This window comes from Dysidea avara, chromosome 4 (genome assembly GCF_963678975.1).
Source record: "Dysidea avara chromosome 4, odDysAvar1.4, whole genome shotgun sequence".
Classification (NCBI taxonomy): Eukaryota; Metazoa; Porifera; class Demospongiae; order Dictyoceratida; family Dysideidae; genus Dysidea; species Dysidea avara.
The window spans coordinates 33,586,142-33,599,195 of record NC_089275.1 but is presented as its reverse complement, the minus strand read 5'-3'; the positions used below and the strand labels follow the sequence as shown (position 1 = coordinate 33,599,195).

General features: G+C 38.5%; 2 long non-coding RNA genes across 3 annotated transcripts in view; one reads left to right on the top strand and one right to left on the bottom strand.

The window, feature by feature from the left end:
- The window catches only part of LOC136254753 (uncharacterized), a 29,867-nt gene that overhangs the window by 528 nt on the left and 16,285 nt on the right, over positions 1–13,054 (top strand). The gene's annotated exons all lie outside the window — the stretch shown is intronic.
- LOC136254751 (uncharacterized) lies at positions 8,232–9,424 on the bottom strand. Of its 2 annotated transcripts, none has more exons than XR_010700723.1 (3): positions 8,700–9,424; positions 8,473–8,577; positions 8,232–8,422 (listed from the first exon to the last, which is right to left on the bottom strand). It is a non-coding gene; the product is annotated as an uncharacterized lncRNA (long non-coding RNA). The 2 variants fall into 2 exon arrangements; XR_010700722.1 differs by having other exon boundaries at positions 8,232–8,577; positions 8,700–8,859; positions 8,908–9,413.

Here is a 13,054-nt window from a genome sequence, read left to right as displayed (position 1 = left end):
TAAATTACGTGTATACGAAAATTTGACTCTGAGTTACTAGTAGAATCTCACTTCCTACTTGATATAAAATAGATTACTACAAACCTCAGTCCACTAGAACCCCTGTTGCATCGAGTAGCATCCGAAAAGTAGCTCTCTGGGAAGTAGGTATTTCGTGTGTCCATTCAAATATATGGAGTTTTTGTTACAAACGTTTAACCCACGAGAGCACTGGCAAATACTGTCGCAATCCACATAAATTTCACACCAACCTGTTGCTGCTAGACTGCTCTAAATAATGCTACCCGTTTTAATGGGGATTTCCCCATGTGTGACTTAGAATCATCGCGATAATTGAGCCATGCGCAATCATCAATACGCAATGTATGGGAGTTATTTGCAATCAACGGACTTCAGCCTCCAAGAGCAGTGACTTCCCGGTTGAATTGTGATAAAATTGTATTGAACAAAAGAAAGCTGAAGGTTATAAATTGTTAATTCCACCCGTTTTTTTTGGAAAAGTCTAATGTGTAAGGTGTAATGAAACTTTACGCTTTAAAAACATGTGTTTTGCGTACAAAATGTATTGAAAAAACGAAATACGCATATGGCTTCATTTGACAAAATGTACAGACTAGTTTTGATATGTTGTTGATCTACATCTTGTTCTAGTTATTCATGATCGATCATTGTCTACTTTCTCCATTATTTTTACATGATTTTGGATTTAGGATTTGGTTTCTAATATATTTGTGTATTTCTGATTGGATTTCTCACATAGCATACAAGAGTCCCAAGGCATTGGCTACCCCTCGCTTTTTACCAAAAGCCAGTTCATCTCTAGTTGACAAAGATAGTGTGACCATCTAATTATGATATTATTTCAATCTAAATTAAATTCTTGATCACAGATACACATTTCCCTTGTTGCTATATGTGGCGCACCACAAAATTAACCAATGTAAACAACCATTACCATACCTTGTAGTGTTTTATTTTTATGTGAATATGTATTGAAGTGTGTGTGTGTGTAGTGTGTGTTTGTGTGTGTGTGTGTGTGTGTGTGTGTGTGTGTGTGTGTGTGTGTGTGTGTGTGTGTGTGTGTGTGTGTGTGTGTGTGTGTGTGTGTGTGTGTGTAGTGTGTGTGTAGTGTGTGTGTAGTGTGTGTGTGTAGTGTGTGTGTGTGTGTAGTGTGTGTGTACTGTGTGCGTGATGAAGATTTTTTAAATTCACCAATTTAAATGTGACTGTTTTTTCCACAGGTTTATATGTTGGAGAACTGCATGCAAACAACTAACTTGAAATTTTTATAATGACCATTTTAAAAAAAAATATTTATTTGATTACATGTACAAAATACGAAGATTTATCACGTGATCAAAACAGTTATTAGCATGATGTACAAGGACTATTGACCATTGATAAGTTGATGAATTAAACATTCAAGAACGGAATGCTTCTCCATTGCAACTCGCCCACGCAATATAGCGCGCGCGTCACTAATAATCAGTGCTCAGCCGGGGTATGCGACTATTGGATTGAGATGGTGATTTTTATAAAATTATTTGTACCGTGTAAAACGTTCATCACGAACGGTGTAGCTAGCTGAAGTATTCAAGAAAGGATAGATCTAGCCTGGTATAACCTGGATTCGTTAAAAAGTTCGCGCCTGGATTGTTGGGGTGAGCCAATATTTTCATTGCCAATGGTTCTATGTGTAATGTTAAACCCCCACTTTGTACCATGAAGAAGGCCGTATTAAGCTGTTACATTTTACGTGAAAGTAGATGTCATGCTGGCCATTCCTGCTAGAACCTGGAAACGGTTAAAAAGTTATCTGGCGCTCCATAACAGAGCCTTGAAAACCTGCTTCCAGTGTAGACGCGTGTATCTTGTCAATAAAATTTTTTTTATTAAAAGTCGCTTAATTGTTGGTTTATTTGATCTGAACTCTCTACATGATGGCTTCTTTGTAGCTGAACTCTCTATTAGGTACCTTCTTCTAGCTGATCTGACTACAGGGTGACTTGTTTGTAGCTGAATTCTCTACAGAATAACTTGCAATGTAATATAACTGAGTAAATTATAAATGCACCTGAATGCTTTATTAGAGTGACTGTTCTATTAGAGTATCTCGATCTCGCATTTGCTGCACGTAGTTGCCTTTCCAATCATAACTCAGTGATTTATAGTCCGATTCTTCAGTACTGTTGCAAGGACTTTCTATGATGATTATTCCAGCTACATACTGATTTTCAGCTCGTTGCTCTAAGCGGTTTGCTTGGTAGACACGGAAACTAATAGTCTTTTTATTATAAAAGTCGATTGCGTAATTTTGACACAGGTTGGGTTTTGTGTCATATCTCCATGGTCTTTATCCCGATTCCTTTCAAACCACAAAAAAGCACTCCTACGATGGTTGCTCCATCCACATATCAATTTTCAAGTGATTCCTCCAAGGGGTTTACCCTGTAGGCGTGACAGACCTTCGACCTTATTTTACGCAAATAATCAGGCACAACTCCGTGAATGTTCATCGGATTCCTACCAAAGTTGGTACAGAGATCCGCCTTTATGAGCCCTTTAGGTGTGCCAAATTTCAGCCCAATCCGAGCATGCATTCGTGTTTTATGGCGAATTTTGCGAAGTGTGCGAAATGAAGAGAAATTAAAACGAAATTTTGTTCGCTCGTATCTCGGAAATGGCTGGAGCGATTTTCTTCATATTTGGTATGTAGACTCCCCTAACAGGGCGGCACGTCTCCAGCAAATTTGGTCCCAATCGGAAAAGGGATCACAGAGCTACATAGGTGTGAAAATTGCGTTTTCTTTCTTCCTGTTAATATACTCACGGTGTGGCGCGCCGACTTCTTGGGCCGCACGACACACTACCGTGTGTCTTGATCACAGTATCACTGTGATAATCCTTTAAGGAAGGGAATTATGGCATCTCTTTCTTAGTAAAGTTATTCATACGAAGCCACAAAGCCGTTTGTAGGCTTCTTGGTAGTGGCCACCTTAGTTACTGAATTGCAATGAAACCTTACACCGATTATTCGACTAATCAAGACACACGGTTTTATTTTCCCGGGCTTGATGGACTGCCCTTGCCTACCACCCCCAGCACATAAATGGCCTGTGCTGGACAAACCGGGACTTTCTTAGTCCACGGCAAACTGAGACGCTGCCCGAATCAGCTCCACGATTGGGGGAGTCTTAACATAGTGACCGATGGATGAACGGGCTCCGCGGATGCATTGTATGGAAGACCGCAAGAGAGAAAAGGATAGACAGCACCTTAACCACCCCATGACAACAGAGTAATCATCGCCCCACTTATTTGAAAGTTGATGAGCCAAGCGTTGATAAAAAAAACAGAAGCCTCATGAGCCAGACCACCAGAGGCAGACATTACCAGGGGGGTAAAAGAGGCATGCTCCTCCTCACGAATTCTTTGAGCATACGCGCGTTTCTTAATGTTCAATACCGTGTGTCTTGAGGCCCAAGAAGCCGGCGCGCCACACCGTGAGTATATTGACAGGAAGAACGAAAATGTCATTTTCACACCTTTGTATCTCGGTGATCACTTATCTGATTGGAACCAAATTTGCTACACAGTTGCCCGCCAGCCAGGGGAGTCTCTATTCCAAATTTGAAGGAAATCACTCCAGTCATTTCCGAGATACGAGCTGCCAAAGTTTCGTTTTTTTTCTTCGTTTTTTTCTTCTTCGTCTTTTCGCACACTTGCAAAAATTGCTATAAGAAGCAAACGCGTACTCCGATCGCCTTGCAATTTGGCACAGAGAAAGGGAGTCCAACGGCGAATCCTAGCATCAAATTTGGTACAAATCCGATGAATGGTTCAGGAGTTATGACCGATTATTCGCGTTAGACAATTTATCATGTGTTCTTTTATTATTATTATATAATTACTACTTTTGGCTATAGGAACAAGTCTACAGACCTTTAGTACACCATGTGTATTGTCAATTCTTGTATCTGTGTGTGTACCTAAGCTCATGCTTGTATGTGTGTACTATAAAGCATTAATAAATAAATAAATAAATAAATAAATAAATAAAACAAGATCGATTTGTTGTCACGCCTACAGGGTAAACCGCTTTATGGAATGAGTTGAAAATTGCTATGTAGATGGAGTAACCATCGTAGGAGTGCCTTTTGGTGGTTTGAAAGGAATCGAGATAAAGACCATGAAGATATGACACAAAACCCAACCTGTGTCACAATTACGCGATCGATTTTTATGAATAAAAAAAGTATTAGTTTTCACGCCTACTAGGCAAACCGCTTAGAGCAATGAGCTGAAAATCGGTGTATAGCTGGAATAATCTTCATAGAAAGTCCTTGCAGTAGTACAGAAGAATCGGATTACAAACCACTGAGTTATGATTCGAAAGCCAACTCCGTGTAGCAAATGCGAGATCGAGATACTCTAATAGAACAGTCACCCTAATAGAGTATTCGGCTAATTTATTTATTCCATTATAGAATTTTATTACATTACAAGTTATTCTGTAGGGAGTTCAGCTGCAAACAGTTAATTTTATAGACAGTTCAGCAAGAAGCAAGTCACCATGTGGAGAGTTAAGCAAATATATCACTATAGAGATTCAGAACATTACAAGTCACACTGAAGAAAGTTCAGCTATAAACAAGTCATGCACCCTGTAGAGAATTCAGCTACAATTAAGTCACTCTCTAGAGAATTCAGCTACAAACAAGTCTTCGTGCAGAGAGTTCAGTTACAAACAAATCAACTTTTAGAGTGATCAGCAACAAACAAATCAACTTGTAGAGAGATCAGCTACAAACAAATCAACCTGCAGAGAAATCAGCTACAAACAAATCAGCTTGTAGAGAGACCAGTTACACACAAATCAACCTGTAGAGAGATAAGCTAGAAACAAATCACCCTGCAGAGAGTTCAGTTACAAGCAAAACACCCTGTAGAGAGCTCAGCAACAAAGAAATCACCACGTAGAGAGATTAGCTACAAACAAATCACCCTGTAGAGAGATCAGCTAGAAACTACACACAATGTAAGTAGTTCAGCTACAAACAAATCACCCTTTAGTGAGTTCAGCTACAAACAAATCAACCTGCAGTGAGATCACCTACAAAAAAGCACTTTGTACAGAGTTCAGCTACAAACAAATTACCCTGTAGAGAGATCAGGTAAGAGAATTCACCTTGTAGAGAGTTCAGCAACAAAGAAACCACCATGTAGAGAGTTCAGCTGCAAACAAATCACCCGGTAGAAAGATCAGCTAGAAGAAGTCACTTTGTAAAGAGTTCAGCTACAAAGAAACCATCATGTACAGAGTTCAGCTACAAAGAAACCACCTTGTAGAGTGTTTAGCTGCAAATATCACCTGTAGAGAGTTCAGCTAGAAACAAATCACCCTGAAGAGAGATCAGATAGAAGAGGTCACCTTGTAGAGAGTTCAGCTACAAAGAAACCACCACATAAAGAGTTCAGCTGCAAATAAATCACTTGTAGAGAGTTCAGCTACAAATAAATCCCCCTGTAGAGGGATCAGCTAGAAGAAGTCACCTTGTAGAGAGTTCAGCTACAAAGAAACCATCATGTAGAGAGTTCAGTTACAAACAAATCACCCTGTAGAGAGATCAGCTAGAAGAAGTTACCTTGTAGATAGTTCAGCTACAAACAATTCACCCTGTAGAAAGATCAGCTAGAAGAAGTCACCTTGTAGAGTGTTCAGTTACAAAGAAACCATCATGTAGAGAGTTTAGCTGCAAACAAATCACTCTGTAGAGAACAAAGAAACCGCCATGTAGAGAGTTCAGCCTCAAACAAACCACCTTGTAGAGAATCCAACTACAACAAATCACCCTGTAGAGAAGAAGTTACCTGGTAGAGAGTTCAGCTACAAGGAAACCATCATGTAGGGAGTTCAGCTACAAAGAAACCACCATGTAGAGAGTTTAGCTGCAAACAAATCACCTGTAGAGAGTTCAGCTAGAAACAAATCACCCCGTAGAGAGATCAGCTGGACGAAGTCACCTTGTAGAGAGTTCAGCTACAAAGAAACCATCATGTAGAGAGTTCAGCTGCAAAAAAATCACCCTGTAGAGAGTTCAGCTAGACGAAGTCACCTTATAGAGAGTTCAGCTACAAAGAAACCATCATGTAGAGAGTTCAGCTACAAAGAAACCACCATGTAGAGAGTTTAGCTGCAAACAAATCACCCTGTAGAGAGACCAGCTAGAAGAGGTCACCTTGTAGAGAGTTCAGCTACAAAGAAACCATCCTGTATATAGTTCAGCTACATTTCAAGTCACCCAGTAGAGAGATCAGCTGCAAAAAAAATATCCTGTGGGGAATAATGGGCATGTAATAAATATATGTATATAATTTGTATAATTACTAATAAAATCAAAAATAGTTGAAGTATTACAAATCTTCTTTAAGTTCTTTTCTTCTTCCTGTTGTAAAGAAAAAAACACATGGGTTAAAAAAGCCCCAAAGCCAGCCATAGGCCAGCTTTACAGTATACAAATACAAAAAGAAGTGACATCTAATCAAAAACAGCCAAGCTGTAAAAAAAGGTGCGGCCCCCAAAAAGGCCATGGTGAAAAAGGATGTGAAATCCAAGGTGGCGGCCAAGAAATGGCTGTGATGGTAGGTTAATAGTTACATTTTAATAACGACAATTCAGGAGAATTTTGTGCCGCTTTCACCATGGCCTTTTTGGGGGCCGCACCTTTTTTTACAGCTTGGCTGATTTTGATTAGATTTCGTTAAAGCTGAGCGAATATTCGAATACAGTAAACCAGTATTCGTTTGAGCCTTAATTTAGTTATTAGCATTAGTTTAGTTTATTCATATCGCTTTAAACATTTTCTTTTGTGCTTGTGGTTTGATTTTCTCTGCTTAGCTAATTGCATATCCATTTTATTCTGCATGCTCATATTGTTATACTTATGTTTGGCCTCAGCAACATGTAGATTATTCATGATTAAAATTACATGGCCTAATATACATGTAAATACTCCTGAAAAGCATTTCTGCAGTTTCCACATATTAATCAAGACTCACGGTAGTGAGTCGCACGGCCAAAAAAACTACAAAGTGCACGCCCAATTAAAAGACGCTCGGCCACTACTGTGAGTTATTTACATGTAGGGCCAGTTTTGCAATATTAGTCCTAGATTATGCAACATCTCAATAGATTTGTATTGCGTTACTGACGTGATAAAAAAAAATCTTTAAGAGTCGTCATCATCATAGTTTTCTTGCAACCTCGCTAAAATAAAAAAGTAACTATCGCAAAATAAAAAATAGGCATATTTCACTTTATTTCTCTACCTTATGTTACAACTACTGTCATGTTATACCAGTCAACATAGCCGTGTTTGTATAGTCCATCTAGCACTGACATTATCCAATCCTGGTTTGCCTATACGCGTATTTTCTTCAATCAAACCTCTAATCCCTACAATAACTTTTAAAGACACGATGTGGACACAAACTCTAATGCCTGATAAACAAGTTGTGACAGCGTTCCCTAGGGATGGCATTTTAAACAGAAATCCTTTAAATTCCATTTAGTGCCACACTCCATGCGAGCGTTTATAAATCACCAGTTGTCTTACAGTGTGAAGAACAAAATCACTAGCGAAGGTGCTTTAAGCATACTCTTCAATTCTCTATTTACATGTAATTTTTAATAGATTAACCACAAAGGCCGGTAAGGTGAATACAAAAGGTAACAAGCCTTTAGGGGTTACCACCTCTATGTAGTGTGTACCATGTAGCTTGTGTTGTGGTTTTCATTAAGTATTATGCACACACAAATGGTGCAACAAAATTTTGTAATGGATTGCTCGAATGTGGCTGGTGGTGTTGTGGCTCGAATGTGGTTCGTAGTTACCAGTGACCATGTATGAGTTGGGGTTGTTCCACACAACTTACACAATATTCAAATTTCATGATGGCCATGAAAATTTCTTGCCATATGGTAAACATACAACAATGTGTAACAACGTTAATCAACATCACATCGAGACTTGACTAAAAATAGCTCCAACAATAGTGATGATTTCTTGTATGTCAGCATGACGATACTGAGACCTGTAAAAGAATAAGCAGGCACTGAAGTTAACCTTAAATTAAACACTCATGCAACTGACCTGGAACATCGGCCGCAACACTAAAAACACTTGTTTCAATATCTGATGACACAATCCAGCAGGCACTGAATTAAAAGAGAATGTACAAAAAATCAATATGCCAGGCTGTACCAATAAAGGATGGATAATCAAAATGAACTAAAAATATATATATCCCATATGCAGGTTAAGTGAGTAACGTAACTGTTGGGTAAGCATGTAAACCAGAACATTAGGTCATTAGTCAAACAAAAGTACGCTATCACAAACTGGTCACTGATAATTGATAACTACAAAAAGAACAATTGCAATAATACAATTCCTCTGAACGTTAACTGACCTGAAATTCATGACACCTGTATCTTTGTTCTTGCATGGTCTCAACTTACATATGTACCATGATCACATTCAACTGCTAGTGGATAAACCAGTATGACCAGATGGCCTGCAAAAACCAACAAGCAGGTGTTAAATACAATACACCTAAAGCCTGAAATATGAAAAATATTATATAAGCATTATTCCACACTGATATAGTAATAGATTATAGGACGTTGTGGAACTTGCCTAAACATGTAAACTTGAACATGAGGACAACTGCATAATCTGGACACTTGGAATTGTCCAATACCTGATGAACAAGTTAGTACTAATGACATTCACTTCAACATTTTATCCCAGCTGGGTGAATCTCTTGTAACTGAGTAAAAAGGTGTTTATTTTCCACCTGCAACCAAAGTTCTACATTTCTGTGGTTGAGTGTACATAAACTGACCTGGAAAATCAGTATGCCATAGGGGTATGGAAATGGTTCCTTTCCTTCTGTTGTGACATTACTTACAGCTGACTGGTAAATGATCATCGATGTCCCTGTGGACCCCAACAATGAGTATATCAATAACTTCACAAGTTGGAATGAATTTCCTTTCAACATGTGGTGGAATGAATTTCCTTTCAACATCTGGTGGACAGGTCCAAAAACCCTATCGCACAAACACGGTGAATCAGTGTGTGGCGATGTGACACGTTGCACAAACTTCACTCCTCGTTTCATTAGCATTCAAGACCGGCATATATCATAGAGTACCTCAGTATTCTTGACTCTTACCTCTTCAAGCGTTGCTCAAGCGATGTAGTTTCTCACGAGGGGCTTGAGTTTCTCATTAAAGTCGAGCCGATTAAAGTACGCCTCACCATCCAGTTACATTTTTAAACCATTCAATTTAAAACCACATATCACGAGTGTCCACTTAAGGTAATTAGGGACTTTCCACAAGATTTCCCCTAAATAGATCACGTGTTAGTTGTCAATCCAGTGGATTCTGGTGGTATACATGGTTCAACAATGTGGTAAGTGTACTTTAATATAGGTGACTGGGCCTGCAAAAATAGGGCATGTGGGCACATGATTTTTGCCTACCTTTTCAAGGTTTCATCACTCATAATGTTTTGTACCATTATGCTATGGCACTGCAATTTTCAGCTCTTAGTAAGCAGTTAATGGGCATCATGATGCAAGTTACAGAATGGAACTATACTTTTCCAATACTGAGATATTCCCTGTAGAGTGACGGGATGTAGTTTGTGCCCACATGCCCTATTGTTGCAGGCCCGGTCACATAGTATAAGCTGTCAATAATTGTTTGTGCACTGCTAAACTCAGTTATTTTTGTGTGATAAGCATGCTTGAGGAAGGGTCTGGGGGACGAGACTAATGTTTTGGCAGCAGTTGATGATGGCCAGGCAAAGAACTGCGAGGAGAACTACTGTGATAGTGTGATAGTAGGAAAAAATTCCCACCCCTATAGCTCTGCCTAGGGGCATTAACTAGCAATATCTACAGCTGCTGTATTATGTTGCTGATATGTACATTCAGGCCAAGAATAAAGGTGAAAGTGGTAATAAGGCTCAATCCTATTATTCTGCTGAACAGGCAAGGGAGTCTGGGACTCTGGGGGCATGCTCCCTCAGGAAAGTATAAGTACTACAACTTTTTTGTTTTAATTGCTTCATCAAGTATAAAAATTTCAGTCAAAAGGTGATGATCGAGGCTCTGGTCTTATGCACTGGTTGGAATGGTTGTATCGATACTGCACTGTGACATCCTTGAGGGGTTAGTGCTGGCATTGTCCATGGCAATACTATTCCATCTCCCCGAGTCTTGATGATTGAGTCCTCCATTCCTTTCTCTGCTGCTCCAATCTTGAAGTTGTGACCACAGTCAAAAGGTGACGATTGAGGCTCTGGTCTTGCATCTATACTGTACTGCAACACCCTTGAGGGGTTAGTACCGGCATTGTCCATCGCAATACTGTTCCATCTCCCATATACAAGTCTTGATGGTTGAGTCCTCTATTCCTTTCTCTGCTGCTCTAATCCTGAAGTTGTGACCAAAATAAGTGGTTATAACATGATAGATGATTATGATGATAACAATTACAAACGTATTTATAGCTGTGTAGCAACTGTGAACTAACTAGGCACTAGCAAGTTTAATTAGGTGTCTGAAGCATTTAACATGCACAGCTTTGAGATATATTCGTCACATGCAGGCAGTAAAGATAGATTTACTCTAATAGAACAGTCATACTACACCATAAATTCATACTTCCGAATTTACGGTGTTATGAAACAATCATTATTATGTATGGATCTTACTGACTCTCCAAGATAATATTCTGCATTAATGTTAATTGCTCATTTCCAAAAAAAATACCTTTTAGAGCAAATGTAGAGTCTATCACTGACAAAAATGAGTTATATTCACCCCAAAAACACCTTCGCTGTAAAAAAGGCATGCCCAAGAAACTACAAGTACCTGGAACCCAATGTAAAAAACAAAAAAAAAAAAGCTCAGCTGAAGTGAAAAGTAACTGGTAATTTAAAGAGCTGATATCTGAAGCGGCCAAGAATACAATTACTAAAGTTTAATCCATGCAAGAACACCTTGGCTATAATACAGGTGTATACATGGAAGTAACTGGCAACTGAAATGGCTGATATCTGAAGCGGCCAAGAATGAATGGTCATATACAACTAATTCAAAAATTTAACACTGAATCTTTATAATTCAGCTGTGTTCTATATTCACTCTTGTTGCATCATAAAGTAATTTCTTTTAACTCTAATTGGCTGGTAATTTGATCACCTTTTTTTGTTCTACTATACTGACTATTAAAAAAGGTGGTCAAATTACCAGCCAATTAGAGTTAAAAGAAATTACTTTATGATGCAGCAAGAGTGAATATAGAACACAGCTGAATTATAAAGGTTCTGTGTTAAAATTTTGAATTAGTTGTATATGACCATTCATTCTTGGCCACTTCAGATATCAGCCATTTCAGTTGCCAGTTACTTCCATGTACACACCTGTTTTATAGCCAAGGTGTTCTTGCATGGATTAAACTTTAGTAATTGTATTCTTGGCTGCTTGCATGGATTAAACTTTAGTAATTGTATTCTTGGCCGCTTCAGATATCAGCTCTTTAAATTACCAGTTACTTTTCACTTCAGCTGAGGTGTTTTTTCTTTTTGTTTTTTTACACTGGGTTCCAGGTACTTGTAGTTTCTTGGGCATGCCTTTTTACAGCGAAGGTGTTTTTGGGGTGGATTACCCTGTACATGTAGCAAAGTAAAAGAAACACAGGCTTCAAAGTCAGTGTGTGGTCAACTTTGGGGAACTGGGAATTGCATGCACGGCGAATACAAAATGAATCCCACACATACAGGTGAATTACCCGAATGTATTATATTAGTTGTAACTTGGGAATTTGTGATTTTCCTGATACATATGCACAAACAGAAAGCCACCCACATGTTACTACCATTACTCAACACTATTCAAATTCACTTCTAACTTTAGACACAGTCAGTATATGGACAAATCAGTGTGATGAGTATATTGGCCTGCAAATATGATGATATATTTACATAGGTGTTTAGCAGGGGCGGATCCAGGGGGGGCTTTGGGGGCTGAAGCCCCCCCCCTTCATAATTATTTAGGCTTTACTTAATCAATATGCTGAGTATTATAATGAAATTTTGTCTTAGCATAATTATATGATCACTAATAATACAAATACTCATAAAACCACCTTATAAACATCTTTCCAAGATATTATCAGTGGATTTATGCTAAAGTTTATGCAACAAGGACCCCGATCAACATTGTAGGTGTACAAGATCGAGATACTCTAATAGAGCAGTCAGCTAACTACTCTAATAGAACATTCACTGGAAACATGTAGTTGGTTCTGTTATGGAATTTTTCCAAATCTGCCTGCACTTATACATACAATGAAGTGCATTAGTCTGTTTAAAGGGCTTCATTCATGCATCTACTTGTGTAGTTAATATGTATGGCAATACTTAATTCAGGTACACAATTTCCATTGAAAATGCTCTCAGATTCTATCTTGTATTGTTCAAATTTCAAAATTTTCCACTTTCAACATTATTATTCTAACATGCACCTATTCAGTGTTGAACATTTTTGAGAGGGGTGCATCATGTACTTGGTTGTCTGTACCTACCCAAACTTTTTCCATTAGCAAAATGCTTCAGAGAGCCATACCTATAATCTAAAGGCAGTATATAAAATATCTACAGGTATGAATTTTACGTGGAAATGTCTCCAAATTGCAGTATTTTAGCATCTATTTTTCAAAATTTTCCTGTGGGGGGCATGCCACCAGACCCCTCTAGTTCCAGCATGCCTCGCATGCTGGGAAGTGTGCTTCACACACCTCTACCCAAGAGATTAGTACCTTGAGTTAGCCCCCCCTTTTATAAATCCTAGATCCGCCCCTGTTTAGCTACAATATATCAAATGTTTTGTACTTTACATTGTAGATATTAAAACTTCCACATCTATCCAGTACAAATTACATCCGTAAGCAGTTAGCAGAGTACAAGGAAGAATT